This window comes from Solanum lycopersicum, chromosome 11, assembly GCF_036512215.1.
Source record: "Solanum lycopersicum chromosome 11, SLM_r2.1".
In the NCBI taxonomy this organism is placed as follows: Eukaryota; Viridiplantae; Streptophyta; class Magnoliopsida; order Solanales; family Solanaceae; genus Solanum; species Solanum lycopersicum.
The window spans coordinates 35,218,648-35,244,394 of NC_090810.1; positions in this window are offsets into that span (position 1 = coordinate 35,218,648).

Genomic DNA, 25,747 nt, shown 5'->3' on the forward strand with positions numbered 1-25,747 from the left:
TCAAGTAAGTCATAACTTAGTAAAAAACAAGGGTTCATCTAATTCATGGGTTCATAGGTTATTTAAGTTTCAAATAATAAATACAATATCAATTCAAACATTATTAAATGTTTAGATGTCATTAATTAAAGAACTCAAAGAATAGATCATAAAATTGGACAATTAAAGTTGAAAACTTTAGAAAACAACTTTGAAAGTTGGGCTACTTGATTAAGTGATTTTTAAGGATAATAATTCATACCTTTATGAATATAATTCTTCACTTTCATTAAGAATATCCACTTAATTCGTCAATCAAATCCCTTCCTTTAGGTTTTTCTCCAATAGAGCTCTAGAGAGTATTGTAAGGGATTTGGATTTTTTATTTCGAAGAATGAAATCTTCTTAGTCTTTTAGGATTATAAACACATTTAAAATACCTAAAAATCTTAAGGACCCATGAATACTCTTATCTGGAAGTGGTGTGAAATTACATGTTCACCCCTCACTTGAAAGTAAATTGCACGTAGGGACAGACCGCAATTTATGGTTGCCCATCGATAGAGTGTAGGTCCACACACGGGCTGTCCTTCATCAATCGATGGGTTTATAGATTGGAAACTAGACCTTAGATCATCAGGATAAGTACCAGATGACGCCCACCACCTACGGAGAGTCGACCAGGTCACTTGCCGTCGTTTGCTATCTCTAGGTAGGACTGCCTTTGGATGTTTTGGCCACCAACATGGGTCTTTCTTCGAGGACCCTTGGTTGGTCCATGGGGATATTTTCCCGGACGTTTCAAACACAAATTTTACGTTATATGAGTTTAGCACCTCTAAAATGAATTTAATTCAAAATGAACACATAAAACTAGATGAAATATGCTTCAACACACAATCTCATTTCAACGAAACTCTTTCGCACGCCATGGACGTTCTTGGATGTTTCACCTCCAAACTCCACCAAAATTGACACACTTCTTATATACACGATAGTAAATCATTTAAGTACCTTATAACCTTATGAATCACACATAACCACATAAAAAAATATATGAGGCACATAGGTGACTTAGTCATGAATGTCTTAGTCGTTCCTTGATGTTTGACTTCCAAAGAACCTATATTGTTAGACACTTCCTCAATATAGAATTATAGACCTATTTAAGACCTTATAACTTCATTACAACCAGGTAAGTCTCCAATTCACCTATGTCATTTTTGAGGTCTAACATAGACATTTTACATCCACTTGAGTGTGGTTAACCTATTTTTTTATCACCTATGACTATCCCTTGTTATTTTAAAAACTGGTCAATACTAGTGGATGGTATGGCTAGCTTATTCTTTACTTGATTTATAGTTGGTGGATCATGATCAACATCATCTTCTTTGTGTTGTTTTTTCAGTTCTGGCCAACAATAGTGGTGGGTAGGACTAACTTCCTCTTTACCTGTTTGCAACTTAGCAGTTCGTGATTATCATGTTGTTTCTCTTTATTACCTAATCTTATTTCATTCACATGTACTGAAGTATTACCACCTTCCTTGGACGATATTTGGAACCCGAAGTTGTGCATAAGAAGTTTAATTCCATTATCTTAACTGGGCTCTCCACGCTGAATTAACCTCAATTATTTCTTTCTTTTCCCTAAAATCACATGTGAATTATTTCCAAGAATATATTTAATAAGTAATTTATTTGGGTACAAATTATCTTTGCTTGTTGTTTCATGAAATCCTCATAATTCTTTCTTTTATGCCCTATTGGTGCATGCTTTTTTTTAGCTTTGTTATTGCGTTCGTTTGCAACATGTTCTCTCTTAATCTTAATTGTGTTGACCAATCTAACACTTGATCAATATTGCATGTCAAGATTCATCAATGGACCTACAACATTATTTGGATTCAAACCCTTTTTCTTTATCTTGCTGATTGATTCATTCTTTTCGTTTTGATTTGAACTCTTTGATTTCATTCATTGTATTAAGTTAACCTTCAAATCAATAATGTTCTTTACGTGAAAAAGGTAGAACTAATATAACTATGATATAAGGTTTACAGATGACTACAAGCAACACAGCTTGGAATTCTATTAATGAAGTAAAAAGATGTCAAAACACACTGAAACAAGAACTTTACAATATAGAAAATGATACCAGAACATTACTACATATACTAATCTATAAATAATGTTAAGCATAAATATTAGTACGCTTGGGTGAACACAAATACTCTTTAAACTATGGCTTGAAAAGTTCCCATATTTTAATGCACTCAAAATTTACTTCCCTCCAATTAATATTAGACATATTCTACAACTTCATTATGTTACAAAATGTTACCATGACAGATATGTCTTAAAGATGGAGAAGTTTTATGTGTACTGACTACCATATTTGTCAAGGACTGGACCCAAATTTAGTTTGTTATCTGCATCTTATTCTACTACTCTGCAAAAAGAAAACATATAAAGTTTTAGATGTTGTTATTTTCTTTCATTCAAATTATATTTATTTGTTTATGATGCTGAATTACCTTGCAGTTCTTAGTCATTCAATGAAACAAAGTGATTATGTATTACTTAGAGATACCAACACTTAGTTTTAAATGTCTTAAGATTGTTAAAGCAAAATTGAGAGCTTTAGTGAGTTGATACGCTCAAACTTACTTCTCAAATAAGAAGTAAAGTGGTCGTACCAAGTAATGAACCCAACTAAAGAGGTTGGAATCGTTCTCACGAGGAAAATAGTTCAGACTTAACTTTAATCTATTATTACTATTATTTAGTCAATTATTTCTTTAGAAAACAAAAGACTGTAAAAGGGGGGGTTTTGTTCCTAAATGAATGAAAATAACTACCTAAATTAAAACAAACAACTAACATATTGAAATATTAAAGTTTAATCAGTTAATAGAAGTAACTAGGGTTTAAGTGTTCTCCAAAGGTTCGTAAAATGATAATTCTATCTCTAAAAATTCTTTCCTAGTATCCTGCATGCAAAGTGATAAGTTATGTATTTCAACATCCTTGGTCCGAACTCTAGAAAATTTCACTCCGCACCTTGGTCCGGCTACGTGTTTTTCTATACTAATGCTTACCTTGACGTTATATTAAGCATTGTATTCGATATTGACTAAGTTATTACCTCATACCTATCAATAATAGCCTATTAGAAAGTATACATTAAATATATGTTGATAATTCTTTTCCTATTATCTACCTCCTTGGTCCGGCAAGTAGCATTAAGACGAGTTCTAACGTTGGCCTTCCGTTAATAAGACTTCTATGCGAAGGAATTATCAATACATGCAAGACACTCTTCTACAATTGTAATTTTAGTTAGATTTTACCTCATTATTCACACATGGTTCCCACAACCCTAGTTATGGAGTTTAGTTACCCATAGTGATAATACCAATATTCATATATGTAATATAAGAATTCATGCACTTACTTCTATGTCATGCTTAGAGCCACACATATATCAATTACTATGCCTAGTCATGCATCATTTTTATTACATAAAGATAGAATTTTAGCCATCATGCTTCAGAGTTAAACTATGTACACAAGATATAGACATGACGGTTCAACAATAAAAATAATCAATCTCTTGGGGAAAAAGAACACAGGCAAGAAAAGCCCAAAAAAGGATAGTGAATTGGAATACTCAGATTTCAGGCTAGCACTCACTTTCCATTTATCCCACCCCCAACAAAAAGATATGCAACTGCCCCAATGAATTAAAAAATTGAAATACGAGAGTGGTAGGTGAAACAAACCTGGGGCACAAAGCGCCGACGATCAGCAAGCTAGTTAGTCTGGTTCCCCGGAACCCAGTACCTCTGTAGTCTGCACACCCTCAGTAGTGTCCTCATTAGCAACAACAGTATCAGCAGTGTCTTCCGCTATCTTCACATCTTTGGAGCTAGATGCCCAGTAGCTAACTCTACATCCCTGTTCCGACGCGCCTCCTCATCAACAAGCGAGGCTCCTCTCGCAGCCTCCATCTCATGGTTCTCCTTCTTCCGTGCTATAGCCTCTTCCTCCTTTCGACCCCTGCGCCTATTGGTATACTAATGAAGGGGAGGTGGTTGAATCTCAAATGTGGCGAATAAGGCCGCCATCACTGTGTCCTCAGCAGGCTCTGCAAAAGGTACCTCACACTCGGGCTACCTAGCCTTTAGAATCATATCAATGTCCGCTCGCAGACTCGATACCGCAACCTTAAGGATCGACACGTCCACATGAGGGGCTTTTCGGGCTAGAGACTTTGATCACCCATGTGCGTAAACTCGATATTTTTTGTGTGCCATTAGAGATAGTACCTATAAAAAAATCAATATTAGTACGAGAAGGAGCAAACAAGAAGCAAAAATGACAAAAACAAATATAAGAGCTAACCTGTAATGACTTTTCTAAAGTAAAAGTGAAACACGACGGACCAAGTGACAACTCGTCATAGTATGAAAGACCTTCATGGGGTCTGTCATGTCTTACTTCAGCTATGTTTATGTGGATACCCCTTAACGAAAGTCTCTGACAAGTATGACGTCTAAGTAGGACAGACCTTCGTGACAATGACGGTCCGTTGTCTATATCTGTCGCAGGATACTTAGAAAAAGTATGGAGACCCGTAAGAGATGGGTCTCTAACCGTCATGACGGTGGTGTAAGACGGACCGTCGAGGGTATGATGGTCCATCGTAAATGTTCGTCAGAGGACACTTAGAAAAATTATGGAGACCCTTAGGAAAAGGATATCTAATAACTAGAACGGTTGTGCAGGACAACTAGAACGGTTGTGTAGGACGAACCATCGTAGGAACGATGGTCCGTCACATGTATAATTTTGTGGACACTTAGAGAAAATGATTAGTGGGGTGTTGGAATAAATCCTATGATGTTCCGTCGTACATGCGATGGTCCGTTATTGGGGTCTCATTCACTCATTCTGTGACAGAACTTTGCATGTCATAATCATCCCGTATGACTCAAATGGAATTCTTAGTGTTAACCTATATGTTTCTAACCCAAATACTTATCAAACTAGCAATGCTAAACCACCTATTTATCGAGTTTTAACAATGCAATTTGAGGATCCTCAACCTAGGTCAGACAAATTTTGATCTAACAATGAAGACCCACTAAAAAGAAATAGCCTAATACGAATAAAAACACAAAAACGCTACGTAAATGGGTAGAGATAACAGACACATACCTGAGAAGAGGTGAAAAACAAGAAAGGGAGGTACTGGGTGATCAAGAACAGAACCACAACATCAAACTCCAACCAGTAGAAAGGAAATATCCAAAATTGGGGAATTTGGGAAAGCGATCAGTTGATAGAGAAGAGAGGTAGGAAGTTGGAAGTTTGAAAGGGAGGGAAATGGGAGAAAGAGGGAAGGAAATGGGTGAAATGAATGGGTGGGTTTTTTAAATGTTAACAATTTGTAAAATACCCCCATTCGGGTCGGGTCGGGTACGATAATTAATGAAGCAACGAGTCCCCGACGATGGTCCATCGCAGATGCGACGGTTGGTCATTGGTTCAGTCGCGTGTGCCCTAGTTCTGAAAAAAATGAAAGATGTACCCGGCATGATGGATTCATGCGATGGCCTATATAATGCTTGACGGTCAGTCGATTTGTCCATCAATGACTGTTGCAGAGTGATTTTCTGCAGAATTTCCTAGTGATTTGACGTCAACTATAAAACCCATTAGTAGAAAATGCTACCATTACTAGAATGAAAACTACAAGTATTGAGTTGCCTCCCAACTAGCACCAGATTTAACGTCATGGCATGACTTAGGACACTTGATTACTTAGCCTTCCTCAAGATTGTATGCCTCGATCACATCATTCTCCGATTCAACATGCCAAAAATAAAGTTTTATTCATTGTCCATTTACCTTTAACTGCACACCCTCCTTGGTTTCTAACTCAACTGCTCCATGAGGGAATAGTTGGGTAATCAAGTAAGGACCAGTCCATTTTGTTCAACATATCCTCAACTCGCGCCATTCTATCTCCACAATCCTTAGGAGTAACTTCACAATTTTGAGGAGGGACATAGGGACCATTCCTATAATTTTTGTTACCATAGTTACCCATGTTGAAGTTGTTGTCACGGTTATAGTTTCCATATCAGACATATTGACCATCACGGTTATAGTTACCATTGATACGACATTGGTTTCCTTGACCTTGGAGCAAATTCTCCTTATTTGAGCCTTGGGTACTCGGTTGGAAAACCACCGTCTGTTCATTTACCGCATGGTAATTCTCCTCATAATAGAATTCATGTTTTGGTGGTGGTGGTTTAGACAAGTAGTTAACTACATCTATCTTTTCTACACCCTCACCGATTTGTTTTAATACCAACCAAAGCTCAGTTCTCATCTTAGCCATCTCTTTGCAAATGTCATCTATGGTTGTGTTGTGAGTAGATTGCACGGCGAAGGTATTTCTCCCAGTATCTGACTTCCTAGTACTCCAAGCTTTATTGTTATGGGAGATTTTCTCTAAATTTTTGGCAATCTCACCATAAGGACACTCCCCAGAATAACCACTCGCTATAATATCCAATATCGCTTTATTATTATTATCTTGTCCCCGATAGAAATATTCCTTTATTGACTCATCATCTATGCGGTGATTAGGGACATTTATATAAAATGAGGTGAATCTATCCCAAGAACTACTAACTGACACTTTCCTGGTAGTGACACAAAGTTGTTCACTCTGTCTTTGTGGTTTAGTTTCTTGGAGACCGGGTAGTAACGTGTTTAGAAAACGTCCTTTAGTTTGTTCCAAATGAAAATTGAGTTATAAGGGAGCTCATTGAACCAAATACCAACCTCTCCCTCCAGTGATAGAGGAAATACTCTTAGCCCTATTACATCCAAATCCGAATCAGGCCTCCCTACAAAACTTTTACACACTGCCCTTACCTTAGCTATATGGGAATGTTGATGCTCAAAATGTTTCCTTACAAACAAACCTCTGGCAGTGAGCATTTGCATCAGACTACTACTTACCACAAAGGTGTGCCCTAGTGGTGGAGGGGGCAAGACTAGTGGCCCATCAAAGTCTGCAATATTATCACAGCCTCTGTAGTAGTCTCGAGGGTGTGGAGCGAGATTTTGTCCCCTTTGTTTATTTTCACCCTAATCATCAGGTAATAACTGACCATGAACATCAACTTTAGCTGGGATGTTCTGGTTTTGGTCATCATCATTAATACCCATGTTTCGATTCATATTGCATAGTGTACGCTCTAAATCGTAATCAAAGGGAAACAAGGGTTCTCTTCCTCTCAGTGTATTTGGGATACAAAGAATATAGTTTTGCAAGAATCAAAAACAATAAAAAAATTAATAAAATTTTGAGGTTGGATACGCTAAAACTTACTTCTCAAATAAGAAGTAAAGTGTTCGTATCAAGTAAAGAACCCAAGAAATGATGTTGGGATCGTTCCCACGAGGAAAATAGTTGAGACTTAACTGTAATCTATTATTACTATTACTAAGTAAAATATTTCCTTAGAAAACAAAAGAAGGTAAAAGGGGGGTTTTTATTTCAAAATGAATTAAAATAACTAAATAGAGTAAAGTAAAAAACTAACAGATTCAAATATTGGAGTTTAATCAATTACTGAATGTAACTAGGGTTTAAATGTTCCCTACTGGTTTCTAACTTGATAATTCTAACTATTAAAATTCTTTCCTAGTATCTTGCATTCAAATTAATACGTTATGTATTTCCAAATACTTGGTCTGGCATTTATAAAATTTCACTTTGCACCTCGTTCCGACTACGTGTATTACTTTACTAACCCTTACCTTTACCTCATTTTAAGTATTGTATTCGATATTTGACTAAGTTACTACCTTGTACCAATAAATACTAGCGTATTAGATAGTATTAACTAAATCTATGTTGATAATTCTTTTCCTAGTATAAACCTCCTTGGTCCAACAAGTAGCATTAAGGCCAGTTCTAGCGTTCTCCATCCGTTAAAAATACTTCTAATTGAAAGAATTATCAATACATGCAAGACACTATTCTAGAATTGTTATTTTAGTTAGATTTTATCTCATTATTCAATCATGGTTTCCACAACCCTAGTTATGAAGTTTAGTTACCCATAGTCATAATCACAATATTGTACATAAAATATAAGAATTCATGCACTTACTTCAATGAGGAAGCATAATATTCAGAAGTTCACTTGATTAATCAACAAATGCACCAACAATCAATTCCAGAAAAAAGGGTATAAATTACAATAATTAATCGAGGACTAAAGATTCTCCAAAATTATAACAATCAAAAAGTCTAATAAAAAATAGTCTAACATAAGAGAATCTAACCCAAATAATGATTTTTTTCGAACTTTTTATAAAAAACAATAACCTAATAAAACAAGGACTCTAATTGTTGAAAATTTGTCAAAACGCGAAAGAGTCGACAAACCTCGTGATGGGCCGTCGTGGTCACGATGGGTCATCATGACCTCCGTTATCCTATACTTTAACAAATCCTTCTGCTTCTTTCTTTATTGCCCTCGACGAAAAGGTATGATTAATCGTTCCAAGCACGACAGTCCGTCGACAGTCTCTGTTTCGTAACACCTAAACTTCTTAGAATTTGGGTACTAGGACTACTCTCTAATCATCCCAACAGAACCAGCAGGACAGATCGTCGTGGCTATGACGGTCTGTTATGAACTTTGTAATCCCACACTTAGGTAAGATTTCCCCATCTTCCATCATCAATTTCACTATGATGCCACCTACGAGCCTTCACAATCTCGACAGACCATCACAGGCCCCGTAGGTGGTAACTTTTCTGCATTTCTTGCTCGAAAACTTCCGCGTTCATCTTTAGAAAGATTTCCTGCTATTAAAGAGAAAGTTACATAAAAATCAATTCAAAAAGGCTTTTCGACTAAAAATAAACTTATGGAAAAAGCATTAAAAATACCGTGAAACCACTATATACCATGATTCTACAAGTCAAATATAATCTTCTTTTGCACCTATAAGGTATATCATCTATTTAATTTTCGTTAGTTATGTCACGAGCGTAGTCTAGACCACAGAAGAGACCGGCGTCGTTGACGTCTCATTATTCGCAGACAAGCCTACATACGTCATTCATACTTTGTCTAGGTTAATTTTAGCGGAATATTTGAAATTGTTTTGTTCTTAACATACATACTAATCATTATATTAGATTCATAATTGTTCACCATCAACCATCTAATATTAAGATCATCAAATGAAAGAACTTGTTTAATGTACAATTAAATGTAAACTTGCCAAAATGGCACCAATACAATATCTGAACATAAGAGGAAAGAAAAGCTGGTGGAACATACTCCACTAGCTCAATCCTATAACTAAGCTAAAATATAATGGGTAAGCATCCTAGAATGTATGAGCGCCTAACAAGTTAAGATGAATTCTCCACGTCCAGATAGTTTCAGCGTCAACCTCTAGCTCTAGCGTCCACCTGTGCCTACAATTAAAATTGTAGAGTTTTGTAGGATTAGTACACACTTGTAGTAAGTATGGGTTTATGCAAGCATACACCAAGGACATGCATGAGTAGAAATATATCTTTCCTAACAACATGATTATGGAGAGATAAGTTAGTGGACTTGCCAAATTTTTATCAGGAAAGCCATTCAATGAGAGTAACATGCATTTTCATACTTATAATATTGTACACAACATATAACATCGTGTACATAGCATATTCAATATTACATATAGCCCATATCATTTTGCATATCACTCATTCATATTCCATGAGGCCTTGGAATCATGGACATGACATCAAGTTATCCAAAAAATGAGGGTTAAACATATGAGACCTCAAATACGGAGCATTCTTTAGCACACACAGAGTCTGCTTCATTCATTCATACATACTTCATTTCATTTCATTAATAGGCTACTGTAAACACAAACTATACCTAGGATGTAGTTAAAGACTTTCATCAGGTTCGCTGTGCAATGATCAAGACCGACCTAGTATCATTATTTAAGTCTAGATTACGTTTTGATTATCCTATCTTAACACCTTTGGTTTCATTAATTTTATTATTTGCATCATTTGAGGCTAGCCACATTCAGTCATGGGGGACTTTAACTTTAACCTACATAGATCATTTGAGCATCATGAAATCAAGTTTCTCCACCAAACCGAAAAGAGGTGGAATCACCGTCTTATGTGACCCAAAACATGCGAGCATACATGAGAATTGAAACCTTCTAGATCCCTATATTGGCAGTATACGTTCAAAGACTTGGAGATATGAGGAGAGCCATACCCATCATTCCATACAATCTTATATCATCAAAAATACGTGAACCTCCGCCCTTCTCGAAAGAAGGCATCCCCTCTCATAGCTAGTCAATCGGTGCTCTGTATAAAGTTTCATTACATTAAACTCAAATGTCACGGAAGCTGGCTTCTTGTATGAGGACATCATAGCTCAATAGATAATTTCTTATATCATCATTAGTATTGAGTGTGTTAAACTTAATACTTTCATTGGAGTCTTCGGAGAGACTTGTATGTTCATTAACTTTTCACTCTCATAGGTGAGTATATTTTTGTAACATTTAATTTGGCTCATTTATATTGCTCTCATCATTTACATTAGCCTCATATTATGTGTAACCACATTCATTAATATTAGCATATTTTCTCTTCATAATTACTCACCCCATTGTACGTGAATGTTCTTTTCATCATATGCCAATGCACTTGTCCATTTAGTGTGTTTCACACTCTTACCTAACTCTTCTAGGGTTTCATTATTTAATTGTTAATTTCATCATTTCTTTGTTCATTTAATCATTTCATTGTTCAATTCATCAGAAACAAATGCACTTGGCCATTTAGGGTGTTTCACACTCTTACTTAACCCTTCTAGGGTTTCATCGTTTCATTGTTAATTTAATCATTTCATCATTTCGTTGTTCATTTCATCATTCCATTGTTCATTTAATCATATGCCAATGCAGTTTTCCATTTAGTGTGTTACAAACTCTTTTTTAACCCTTCTAGGGATTAATCATTTCATTGCATACATGTTAGGTTCACTTATTTTTAGACATATGCTAGACTTATGGTTCTATACATACAAGTCATGAGTCTTCGTTCATAGTTCATTTAAGTTATTCATATCTTTCTAAGATTATGTGCTACAACACTTATGCATCTTGTATGTATGCCAAGATCTCAATTTCGATCTACGTAGGCAACATTATTGTTGAATATCTAATTCACGTAAGACTGATGTATTATGAATACTAAATTTGTGCAAGGGAACCCGGTTTCAAATCCCTTGGACAACACTCACAATTTTTTCATTTACATTATTTGATCCATACGGCTTGGGGACCTAAGTTCGAGCCCAGTGCATTCATTTTATTTTTCCCTTAATTTCTCCCTTCATTTTTTTCTCAATACAACTAAGAGGATATGGGGTCGAACCCCCACATCGTCATTTAATTTTTATTTTCATTACTTTTAATTTCCCTCATTTGGCCGAGGGATTGTGGGTTTGATTCCCACATCTCACATATATTTTCCTTGATTTTCTTAACTATCCTTCACTGCTTAGAGGTCTTGGGTTCTATCCATGCCTCACATTTATTTTTTTTTCATTTGTAGCCTTCTTATAGTTAGGTTTTGTGTTCAACTCCAACTGACCTCACATATTTCAAATATTATTTTCAAACTCTCCGAAACTTCAATATTAACCAAAATTAAAAAATCAACATGATGGAAATTTTAATAAATTTATAGCCTATTTTAATCAACATTTATAAGTAATTTAATAGTGTAATTGATAGAATATTTAACACGTTCTTAGGTGCATTTTTCATGGATTCGTTTAGCCAATAGGTTATCGCTCAAATAAGCCACACTTCAACACATATGAACATCACAAAATACATAATCATTTGTACAACATCACATTTTTAAAGCCTTAAATTGAGGATCATAATTACGGTTCACATTGCACATACACGTACACATAATTTCGGAAACATATAAACATAAGTCACATAATTCCGAACATACATATAAACACATAATCATCACAAAAATATGTTTCATCCCTAGTTTTCTACCATCAACCATAACCAACCTATGATTCAATGGGAGCTACTTACTGGGACATGCAATGGGGAACAACCCTACTTTTTGGATTAGATTCGTCTAAACCTTAAGGGTCTATTAGGAAATGGACCAAGAGAGAAAAGAACCCAAACCTTTTTGACGTTAAACCCTCGACTTGCTTCCCAAAAAATTCTCTTCAGATCACGTCCAAATCCCCTCAATTTCAACACATAACTCGACGGACAAACATCTCTTTTCCTACATGATTGATTTCGTTTGTTTTCGTATACATTCACTATGAGTTATTCAAGAGTGAAGAAATTAGTTTTATCTATAGTTTTTTATAAAGTTGTTTGGCATAGTGAATCGTGAGTGAGATTCATAGAGACATGGTAGAGAGAGAGATGAGCGTGATAGAGAAGAGTTTTCTTAGGATTAGAAGTCTAGTTTAGGACTTAGTCAATTAAGGTTTTTATTTAATTATAAAAAATCTGATTTCCTTTCATATTAACTCTGCTAATAATATTAAATATAAATTAATTACATTAATTTACACACTTAAATTAAAATAATTTAATTCATTGCTTCAACCTAGGTTCAATCCCGGGTGGAGCAAGACTATAATTCAAGTAAGACTATACTTTAAGAGTCCATTTTTGGCCCCGCCTCCCCAAAATACCCCTCCACCTTATTAGTTAAATAATTAATTATATATTTATGGAAATTACAATACTACCCTTTTCCTGGAAAAAGAACATTTTACAAATAAACCCTCCAAAATTATGATTTTCCCTTTTAATGTCCGATAAAGACTCATTCAAGTATATCTTCGTATTAGAGATCCAAACATGGTTCGAACCAACCTTTCCAAGCTCAACCAAGTCCCCATTTTAGTTGGATTGGTTGTATCAAGGGTTCCGAGGTTTGATTCTACGCGCATCAATCCGTGTGAATACTGGTGTAATCGTCGGCATTCAAGACACATATTAGATGTATTTAAACTAATTATTCCTTTTTTATGTCTTCTTCCTTCCTGTATTAGATCATATTCAACTATATGACATCCAGTATTTTTCATAATTTTGAAAATAACAAAGTTCTAACTACTACTGACATTTATTTGCACATTACATTTAACAAAGTTCTCCCACAGTCAATTGTACATTACATCCAACATGAAAAAAAGGGAAACAAAATATAAAAATTAAATCACCAAAAAATTAACAAATTAGCTACATATATTTTGTATGCACACACCACCATCATGATTTTGTTGTTGCTTCCGTATGCTTCCAGTAAAGAAGAGTGCCATGTTACCTTATCGCAATTGATATGTCATTCGTCTTGAAAAAAAGGAGACTCAATTAACTTTAAGAAAATGGATCAATTCATATCAACTAAGAAAAAAATAAAAATGAGCAGCTTGTTATTTCAGTTACAACAAATAATAACACATGGTATCACAAACAAAGAAAAATTATAGGTAAAGATACATACCTCTCTTGGAGTGAGGAACTCAAGACAGTGACGAAACTAGGAGCAACTTCAGACTGTAGAGTTCAGTTTTCTACCTCTAACACCTACTTCCTAAAATTAAAAGAAACAAATAGGAAATAAATAACAAACATCCAAAAAAAAATTCAGCTAGGCATACAGGTTCCTTAATAATTTAATAATCATACAAAAAGCCAACATTAATTACTTGACAAAACATCAATTAGGAATACAAAGAAAAAGGCAACAAAATGCTTCAAAATTAGAGCGATCGAATCTTTAAAAAAATGCTCTTATTGGTGGCCTCTAGAACTCCATTCATTTTAGGGCACTACGTGGTTGAGTTTTGATGAGTGATCTTAAACTGTTCACATATATCTCTCATCATGTGACTGTTGAAATTTGCACTATTGTTAGTGATGATGGATTCTGGTACTCCAAACTTGCATATCAGATTGTTGCGAACTAAATCAACTAAAAACTTCTTGGTCAAATATTTGTAAGCAGCTACTTTTAACCCAGATGGTGAAATAATCAATGCCAATCAAGATGAATCTTTTTCAATTAGAGGAGGATGGTTTATTTGACCAATGACATCCATGCACCAATGTAAAAAGGGCAAAGGTGAACTCATAGCATCGAGATCGTGAGGCGGTACTCGAATCATATCACCATGCCCTTGACATTTGTGACATTTTTGCACAAACAAGCAACAATCATGATCCATTGTCATCCAGAAATAACTGGCTCAAAGGATCTTCCTTGCCAAAGTAATCTCATTCATGTCGTAGCACAAATTCCGGCATGTATTTGTTCAATAAGTTTTGCAGCTTCAGCATCATCAACATATCTAAGAAGACCTAAATCTGGACTTCTCCTTTAAAGGACTTCTCCACTAAGAAAAATGTTGAGAGCTATACGACGTATTGACATTTTCTGTTTGGATGCGGCATCATTTCGGATAACCATCGGTCTCTAAGTACTTCTTTATATCACAATAGCATGGCAAACCGTCTGGTTCTGCTTCGAACAATGAACAATGGACTGGATGTTCTTTCACTTCTATATCTAGAGGATAAAAATAATCAATATCGAATGCTTTATCATTGAGGCAATGGTGGTAAGAGAGTAGCCAACTCAGTTTGTGTTCTGAGAGTATGTAGGAACTCAATCATACGGAATCTTCTACAAAAATTTTGTATATATTTCACGTATGATGTAATTTCTGAACTCAATCTTAAGGCATATTCTACACAACTTTTGTATATATTGCACGTATGGTTTAATCTGTGGGTTTTTCAAATCCCATTCTCTATGAACCTGATGAATTTATAAATTTAAATCTCCAATGACCAATATCTCATGGACATTCATATCAAAGGCCATTTTCAAGCCGAGTATACAAGCTTCATATTTGGTCGTGTTGTTTGTGAAATTTAACTGAAGCTTAGCTGCCATAAGACAGTTCTGACTGGTTTCCGACACTAAAACTTCTCCAATATCATATCCTTGGTGATCTGCAACTCAGTCAATGAATAATCTCCAGCCAGGATATATTTTAGAATTATCTTTACCCACAAATGATACTTCTACATCGTGAAAATAAGTCTTAAGCGGTTCATACACTTGATCGGCATGATTTTTTACGAGATGATTGACCAAGGCTTGTGCTTTTATCGCCTTCAAAGTCACATATACTACATCAAATTCACTCAAAAGCATCTGCAATTGGGCCAACTTTAAATGTGATTCAATTGGACCATCCTAAAAAATAAGGTAAGCTGTATAAGAAGAAAATTAATGTATGAACTTCTGAGCAAACCAAGTTAAAGAACAACACATTCTCTCCAAGAGAGTATAACAAGACTCATATGGTATAAATTTTTTGCTTATATAATAAATGGCTCACTCCTTCTTCCCTGTTTTGTCATGCTGCCCGACCACGCATCCAAATGCATTATGTGACAGGGAGAAATACAACAACAATGTACTCCATTCTAATTGAGGAACCAATACTGATGGATTGGACAAATAGATCTTTATAGCATCAAAAACATTCTGATACTCTTTTGTAAACTTTTTCAAAGAATCTTTATTCAACAGCTTGAAGATAGACTCACACACCACAATTTATTGAGCTTTGAATCGACTAATGTTGTTTAGCCTTCCTAAAAGACTCATCACGTCCTTTTTAGTCTTCGAAGGAGGTAACTCTTGAATTGTCATAAACATGGAAGGGTCCATCTTAATACCCTTTGTACTGACTATAAATTCCAACAATTTGCAAGCCTGTACTCCAAAAGCACATTAGGCGGAATTTATCTTAAAGTTATAACGACGCAGACGATCAAAGAACTTTCTCTAGATGAGCCAGGTGGTCTGAACTCTCGCGTGACTTAATTATGACATCATATACATACAACTCGGTCTCCTTATGAATCATGTATTTATATATGGTCGTCAAAGGCCTCATGTAAGTTGCACCAACATTTTTCAGACCTAATGGCATCATCCTATAATGATATACACCCCAAGAAGTAATAGAAGTTTGCTTTTCTGCATGTTCTTCGTCCATCATGATCTGATGATAACCTGTGTAAAAATACAGAAATGACTTCATCTCATGCTTAGCACAATTATCATTAGAATGTGAATGTTTGGCAACAGAAAATTATCCTTTGGTATACATTTGTTAAGATCCGTTTAGTCGACACATATTCTGATCTTTCCTTCTTTTTTAGGACCAAAACAACATTGGCAAACCATGTATGGTATTGTGTCACTTCAACTATTTTACACTCAATCTGTTTGGTGATATCTTCCTTCATCTTTAAAGTATAATCAGGCTTGCACTTTTGAGCCTTCTGTTTCACTGGACTCCACCCTGGATGAATCGACAACTTGTCAGACACCATATTAGTAATCAACACTAGCATGTCGCTAACTTTCTAGATGAACACATCAATGTATTCAGTAATCAAATGAATTAGATACTTTCTTTGAGATTCATTCAAGTAGATACTGATCTTGACTTTTTTACACACTCTTGGTCTCCTTGATTCATAGTTTTAGTTTCTTCCAAATTTTGATTATGTTGATTGTCGAACTGCAAAAAAAATATCTCAGCAACATTTTCTGATACCTCATTTTCCTCTTCATATTCTTAGCCTTGTTGTCACCTACCTAATTTTGTTCGGTCAGCACATGAGAAGACATGACATAAGCACGTTTAAAATTAACACTAACGAAATCACAACAGATAGAGTTAGGAATGTTATTACCATAAAAAATTAAATAGGAAAGTTTTAATAAAAGAAACTTCATATAAAATGAGAAACAATGAGATCTTTGGCAATGGAAAAGTGCCATGTTTGCCTTTTAAACATCACGCAAAAATTTTAAAATTCAAGCGAGTGAGAAAAAAATGCAAAATGGTGGGTTCAGACCTCTTCCGGACAGCCACCAATTTTCAAAATATGCATAAACAATTTCCTTCTACCAAAATTATTGTGGAGTCAAGATTGGGGTAGAAGCCCAATTTTGCACCTGTTCTCCAGGATCAGCATCACGGATACCAGCTAGCTCAACCTTTTATTCTATGACAACATCGAATCTCTTAAAAATTGTCATAAATTCCTTCCCCGAAGCCATCATGATCTGCTTACTCCTAAAGTAGATATTATTAATACAGATGTTGGATCAACTTAGCCAATTCTTTATCACTATTCTTCGTCATCTCCATCTCATCATCTGTGGCGATGTACCCCAAATCATACCTTGGTTCTTTTGATAGGGACTGGAATCTGCTCAATAATACCTTGGGAATTCCTTCCCAATAAGAAATCCGGTTCAAATCCATTCTGCAGCATAACGGTGGCGATCATCTTGTACGTGGAAGGCATAGAAGGTTGTGGGGACAAATCCTCACTAGCGGCATTTACCAACTCCACCGTGTATAAATTGAAATCCAGTAAAACTTCATTAACAATCGGAGTATGTACATCGGAGTCACTCCCTTTTTCGTAAATAACAAGTTCTTCGTCCTTCCAAACAAGCTTCATCATTTGGTGAAGAGTAGAAGGCACAACTTCAACAATATTGATGAAAGTCCTTTGAAGAAGAAGGTTAAGCTAATGTCAATGTCCATGACTCGAAACTGTGCACTGAGTTCCACAAGACCCACTTGGATGAAAAAATTAACAGCAATGAACATCTCTTTGTACAGCGTCAAAGTCTCTAAGATTGACTTGGTTTTGTTGCAGCTTCCCCAAGTCCAACCTTAACTGCCTCAGAGTCGACAACGGGAAAATGTTTAGACCAGACGCATCATCCACCATGACATGGTTTACGAACCTTTCATGGCATATGAAAGTGAAATACAATACCTTGTTGTGCGACATCTCTTAAGAGGGCAACTCTTCATGACAGAAGCTTATTCGATGTCCTCGAATGACTTGGTTGATCAAAGCCACCACATTATCTCTGTTTGTGGCGACGGGCACATACATATCATAAAAAATCTTTGTCAAGGCCTATCTATGCAAATGGGAACTTTTAGTAGGGACCACACAGAAATCTGGAACAGGGTTTTCTCATGATTCTTAACGATCAAATAGTCTTTAGGCATCATCTTCCTATAGAATTGTTCATATTATCCCTCACATATCGGCCTTTACCCTTGGTCATTCTTTTGCCCTCCAAGAGCCAACTCTTCGGGAGTGTAACACTCCACAAATCGGGTTAGACGTGAAGAAAAATCTATTTCAATAACAAACTTCGTCCTAGTAGGAACTTTAAATGGCATCAAGGCAACAACATTTGCGGGTGTCAGGATCACGAAGTCCTTTTTCTCTATAATACTCGGCAAGGCCACCAAACTTTGTATTTCATCATGGAAAATAGGAGTTTTCACTTTAGTTGTTCCTCAGTCATCATCCATTTCTATCATATTGACCCCTCCAGGTTTCTGTAAGGATTAGTATTTACATTGGGCCCCACTGTTTGAAGAGAAACCACTTTTTGATCGACCAGATCTTTAATCTAGTGTTTAAGGTTGATACAATCCTCAATATCATGTCCAACACTGTTTGTGTAATATGTGCATCTTTGATCGGGTTGTACAATTTGGAACTAGTATCCACCAGCTTGGATCCCATGGGTTAATGTATCCAACCATAACTAGTCGCTTGTACAAATTTGTTTAGGTTTTAGAGATCTCGATAATGGTTTTGGGGGATTATTCCCGAATCTAGGTCGAGGGTGATCATAACTTCCTTTTTGGGAAGGAGGCATCTGTTAGTAATTTAGTGTATTTTGACGGGGAGTTTGGCTTCTTGGTATGTATTTGTTTAGGACTTTAGTGATGGATCCTTGAAATTAGTGGGGAAATTTTGGTATACTGGAGCTTGTACATTATAAGATTGTGGGGGTTATCTGTAGTTTGACTTCACATTGGCACAGTGAGGAGCCATAATTTTGTAAATGGGGAATGAAATTTGATACAGGTGAGGAGAACTTTGGTTAATGGGAGATGGATTTTTGTATTTTGGAGGGGGGTCCTCCTGGTATGTGGATGTAGCATTTTAGTAGATAGGAAGAGGAGTATTTGGATAACTAGCTTGAGTGTACCAAGTCTGGTAAGAATTTGGGGAAGATCGAGCATATCCTTGGTAGGATGATGATGTTTTGAGGTCTTCCTCCCCTCGTAAGTGACAACAGAAAGGTCTTCTCCCTTTTATTTTTCAACAAACCCGGTGATCTGGTCGCCGCAGCAACACGGGCAATTTTAGTTGTTTTAAGCCCATCCTATATAGTCTCGCAAACTTTGATTATCTCAGCAAATTTTGCTCCAATGAACCGTATGGTTCTATCGTAGTAATCGGCCTCTTGAACCCAAACGAGTATAGCAATTATCCCTTTCACGGACATAGGACGCCTTACTCTAGCCGCTTCATTTTTCTGCCTACATGCAAACACTCTGTAACTTTTTGTGGACTTTGTTTCATCTTTTTAGGGAGTAGCAATCGTCAACGATTACCATGTTATAATAAAATCAATCGATGAACTTCTTTACAAGGGCATTCCAACTTCATTACCAGGGCATTCCAACTGGTTCAATGTTTAGACTTATGGGAAGTGATCTATTCTAGAGCCTCATCTAATAGACTTCCACTAACATTCTGCATAACCAAAGATTCATCTATACCAACCATGACAAGATGGATACAATAGGATCGAAGAAGGTCCATAGGATTCTCTACTCCCTCAAAAGTATCAAATGTTGGAATATTGAACCATTCTGGGAGGTCCTGATTCTGGTGAATGCACAAATCCTCATAGTTCAGACCAGCAACGTCGTGGATTCATTTGAACTCCTTTACTGCTTTACTGATGGCTTCCTTTATATCCACACTTGCCTCATCCTTTGCCATCGACTGTTTTTCCTGCTCCTCGTAATGGTCTAGCTCAGAACCGTGCAAATCGTGCTCAGTTGGGATTGGAATCTGGAAAGTTGTTCTTTTAGTAAAGGGTGTATCTAAGGAAGGACTTTGGGAATTCTGAGTAGTTCTTTAGTTTTATCGATGGGTTTGGGGATAGTTATTTTGGTTTAGCTTGTTGTGAGGAGTTTGGGGGTGAAATGCAATTCTTTTTAGGCATTTATTTTAGTTTTGCAATGGTGAAGCGGTTCGATAGTGGTTATTCTAAGGATGATGTGGTATTTGGGATTGGTTATTTTGATAAAGTGGTGGAGTTGTGTAGGATGCGGAACCATATTAAGGATTTTTGTTTGGTTAGTCAAATCGATGATCGGGGAATTTTGAGCAGGAGTAGATGTAAATTATGAGATCGAATTAACTTTTAAGAGGGGAAGTAGATACGAGGTCTTCACATATGTAGTAGCATTCACCGTAAAGTCTTTTTAAGGTTGATCGTGTGTCCTTTGCATTTTAACTCTTTATTACACAATCTATTGGAATAATTGCATAATCAGTTCATTCTGATCCTCTATGGTGGTTTGAACCACCACAACAGCAGTAAGACTAATATCCTCATTGCTGTCCCCTATTACTACTTTTCCCTTTTCTGAACTTTGTCCAGGAAAGGAATCTGCATGCCCTTTAGATCTAGTGAAGTATGGATGATCAGCCAGTTTTAATCGACCCATACTAGTTCCAAATTTCCTTAGGAGGAACAAAACTGAAAGGCAGATTTTTCTGTTTACGTTCAGAATACAAAATGCAAGATATCACATAGAGAGCATATAAATGGACAGAGTTTCTTTGTTTTAGGAGATCTTAACCCACGAGTAAAGGAAATTAAATTTTTGAACACACATAGTTTGCTTGTTTTAGCATGACACCATCTAAGAAAGGTTATACCACGTGGAGCTAAAGTCTTCTAGCAGCATCTCTTTGATGTTTGTTGATCTAAGCCTCACATTTCCTTGCAGCATGAAAGGGGGAGAATGAAACTTGTAAAGGATAGAGGTTGGGCCTTGGAAGGATGCCAACGTATCTCACAAGGAGAATTCAGGCCATACATAGCTATGATAAAGGAAATAGTTGTTTTCCTTTCATTCATTCATTAGATTACAAGGGAATTGAAAATAACAACAAATATTTTAAAATATAAATGGTGGCCCCATATCATCATTCTTCTTCTTCTTGTAGAATTAACCACGGGGACTAGACTCGCCTAGAATCTTTGCTATGCTAATGAGATATAGCGTCGGGACGTAATGCAAGAGACTTTTCAATTTTGTGGTCTCCGCTACTGTTATAGGGGTAACATTTTAAAAAATTTAACCCATGGGAATATAACATGTCCACATCCTTTTACAAAGCGTTGAAAACTCCATTTCAAACCAATTTTGAATAAACCTCCAACAATGTTTTCTTGAAAGGTGTGAATAAGCAACGATAGAATATAGTATTCTTAGTAACAACTATGTCGAGTAATTTTTATCAAATTAAATGATGACACCTTCACCCTAGTTGTTCACAGTATTGTCCATATCGAGCAAACGACGGACTACATTCATAAACTCTATGCACTCCTCTATCGTGTGACCTTTCTGGTTGGGATGACACTCACAAGTCATGCGAATGTCACCTGATCCCACCTAGGAAGTACTCTTTTGACGTACCTCCACATGGTAATGCTTGTAAATGAGGTCACACAAAATTTGTTCCATCCTTGTTCATTGTTCTTGTCGATATACTTTGAGAGAGAATGTTTGGTCCCTTTCTGTGAAATGTCCTTCAGGAGAAGGTTTGCGGAAAGCACTCAAACTCGGGGTTCTCAAAAGAAAACAATAGACTTTATAGGTGCTTTTGGCGCTGCTTCTGTATGTCAACCATATCCTCTTCGGTTTGTTAAGTTAAGATACTATTTCCTTTGTCCATAGCTGCGATGTCACCCTTCCTTAGAGGGTAGGTAGTTTTTTAGGATTTAGGTATGAGATGTGTTTTCGAGTTAAGCTTAAGACTTGAAATATTTTGTTCAGACATTTGTTTATAGCAACTTGTGTTTACTGTTGGAAATTTTATTAAAAGAAATGGTTTTAAAATGCCCTCATTAAAAACAACATATCACATGAACAGTTAATAACACATATATTGCATTCTAAACATCCATGGGATCCTTGTGTGCCAAGGGTAGGCCTAGCGCATTTGAACGATGTACATGGTGAATTAAAACTATTATCACCCCCCAGTAAATTTCACATATGAATAGCTAATGTTTACAAGGGGAATAAATGAGGAAACAAAAAGAACAAAATACAAAAGCGAAATAGCCACGCAGGGGCCATTTAAATGTACGAAAATGACATAATACATATAGAAAAACCCACGCATGGGTGAAATCCACTATGCTGTCCCTGATGGCCCTGCTACTCTATTGCTTTCATATTTCTTGTACTGCTGAAACATGCATTGTAATATCATCAGGTAACCCTCGCTCAGGCGTCTAGTTTTTCCCCAATCCTTATATTACATTTCTTTTATCTTCTATTTTAACCATGATTCAAAACTATCGAAGCCACGTCTCACCCTTTCCTAGGCGTACATTTCCTGGGCATCCTGATTTATTTCTCGTAATTCTATCACTGCTTTAGCCTTTTTGTTTTCCACAATATTATAATTGTTCGGCACTAGACAGGAGATAGTTCGTATGTTCTTTTTCAACCAACCCTTGCATGCTTAATTACACTCATCATTTAACTGATAGGGAGCAATGGTGTCTTTCTATATTAGTTGGGCCTCTTTCAATTATCTTAGAAATTCTAAATCGTCATACACTTTGTCATTCCCATGTGATACACACAAACGTCTTAGTAATTCTCTTGAGGTGTGGTTTGCTTCTCCCCAATGTGTCGTAGAACTAGACAGGGTGCGTAAGGACGGATTCGTATAATATATGGCAGCGGAAGTACGTCTTGTTTCCCGAACGACAACCTGCTTTGAGATGAAGCGATTGAGCATCAATCATAGATCTTAATCTCTTATCCCGTAAATAATCTTGGCCCATTATTCTCTAATGCTTCTTTTCTCAAGATTTGCCCAAAAAAGTATGTCATTAAAATCTCTAAGAGTGTTATTATTATCCAGGGTATGCAACTCCTGAGCCCCATGCCCTTTTGCTAGATGACTCAAAATACACCATTGAAGGAGCAGGTTACATCTTTGAAAGTAACGATGTCCCTCTTTGCACCTTCCTAGGGCTCGATACATGTAGGACAGTATGAGTGGAGCAATGGGATAATATTTCTTTTGTCCTTGATTCTTAAACCCTTTGAACAACGTGTGGGAAAGCAGTTATCAGTCGAGTGTTGATACTAAAGCTAAGGCCATATTGAAAGACCATTATTCCCAATAATGCAACAACAAATACAAGGGTCGAATAACGTTCCATTCTCTGTAGGTAATTTTGAAATCTTTGTTATAATTTTCATCGAAGCTCGCATGTCTGAATCCGTCGCAGAGATCTCTAAACACCACTCTAGATTCTTGGCACCTGTAAGTGTGATTTTTTCTAACCCAAACCAGTCTATGATATCTCTGAGAGAAGGCTTGTTTGGGATCAGGATGTCCTCTTGCTTTTTCATTCTTTTTTTAGACATGTTGTCACTTTGTCAATGCAGTACCAGAGTTCTTCGATTGTCAAGGTGATTTCCACAATTCTTAATTGGAACAACATTTTCTCATTGTCCCAGTAACCTGTGAAGACTTCAATTAGCTCAGGAAAATAATTCATGTTAATTAATTTAGTCAGGTCACCCACATACTTGTTGAGGTCTCATCTATGACATTTGTAAAGGTTATTATACCCCATTTTAACAAGAGGCAGGTTTTGTATGACCATGTAGATTATTAGAAAAAGATTCATACCTACAAAACCAAAACCTAGTTATGTTTACCCACCCTTATATTTGGTTTCAACATGTACATTATTCGAAAGTCAAGTAAAATGATATGTCATGAATTCGGAGACCTTAGATATGATTTGTGCATTTTCAACTAATGGACTTAATAGACCTTGTGTTTTAAGCCATCATAGGCTAATGATTAATTGTTTTTTTTGTTTTAAAGTGACGGTTTCCCGAGTTGGAGAGACAATGGGGCACAGCTAACAAATGAGATTGGATGAACGCAAGCCAACTATTCGCTTTTTACCTCCAAATGAAGAGTTTGTGTGTTTCTAAAATTTGTCATGGTAAGCCATGTTACTCTCTTTATCCTAATGAAACTATTTGCCGTTTGGCAGTAATATGCCATTAAAAATGCAACAAATTTAGTAATAAGATAAAGGAACACATAAATAATAATTTCATGTAGCCAAATAAAATTAAATTTAAGTTTAGAATCCTCAAAGTCCCTAGTAGAGTCGCCAATTTTTTAAAAATTCATTTTCCGAAAAATATTATTTTTTGTGTGTTTTTGACTTTTTGAGTCGCCACTTAATTTTTTTTTTTATAGAAATTAAGAAAACTTTATTTTCAAAGACTTTAACAGGAAAATTTAATGAAAACTTAAAGTAGGGATTCGTGGATTCTTATTAAAGGTTTAGGAAGGTTTTGAAAGCATCTAATATGTCCTGTTACTTGATGTTATGCAACAACTAACTTTATTTGGCTAAGGATTGACTACCTTTTAATTTTTATTGAAAAATACTTAGTATTTTTCTTTAAAAAAAGTAAAATACTAACCTATATTTCAAGTGAATTATTTAACTCATGAAATTTACTTAAAGCATTTTTAATATCTTCTTAAGTCGATAAATTTAATTTTAACCGTTAGATGATAATGGCACCTTGTGAGGATTTGCGAATTCCTAATCTTAATGATAGCATAAATAAATCATCAAAAGGTACGGGAAAGTAAAAAGAGAGTGACAGAGAGGGTACGGTCAAAATCTAGTTTCTGTCCTCCTGGACCGCTATTTGGACCCATTATCATTTTCGGCCTTTGGCCAGAATTTTGATTTCTACCTGTCCTAAACTAAGCCAAGTAAACAATACAATAACTAAGTCTTAGGCCCGAAAATTAACAAAGTACAATTATTTAAAAAGAATAAAAAAAAGCCTATCTGCGCAACTTTTTCAGCTCCTCCACTCGCTTTGTGTTCTCAATTTCGAGATATGTTCATCGGTGCTTATGAATTTATAGACTCGAGGAAAGCAAAGTTGAGGCCTTTATGGTTCAACAATTTTTTGAGGAAATATGGAGTCAAATGGTACATAAACGAGTTTCACATGCAAAAAAATGATAAGGATTAATATATTATACAAATTTAGAATAAGAAATCAGCATATTGTAAGTTAATCCAAAGAAAGCTGGAAATGCAAAGGAAATTGTCTTTGGGGAATAGAGTAACAATTCCTCTACAATCACTAAGAAGGGTCCAATAAACTTAATATGTAATTCTAACGAAGATGCCAAACTAATATTGATAAATATATCTACTTATTGCAGAAATTACAACAAGGACTTGTACCTTAAAATAAATGGGTCAATTCTAAGGCCATATAGTATATGAGTAGACAATAAACAATTAACTTCATTCTAATGAATAATTCAGCATACCAGGGATTAAATTTTACAACAACATGCCTGAGACA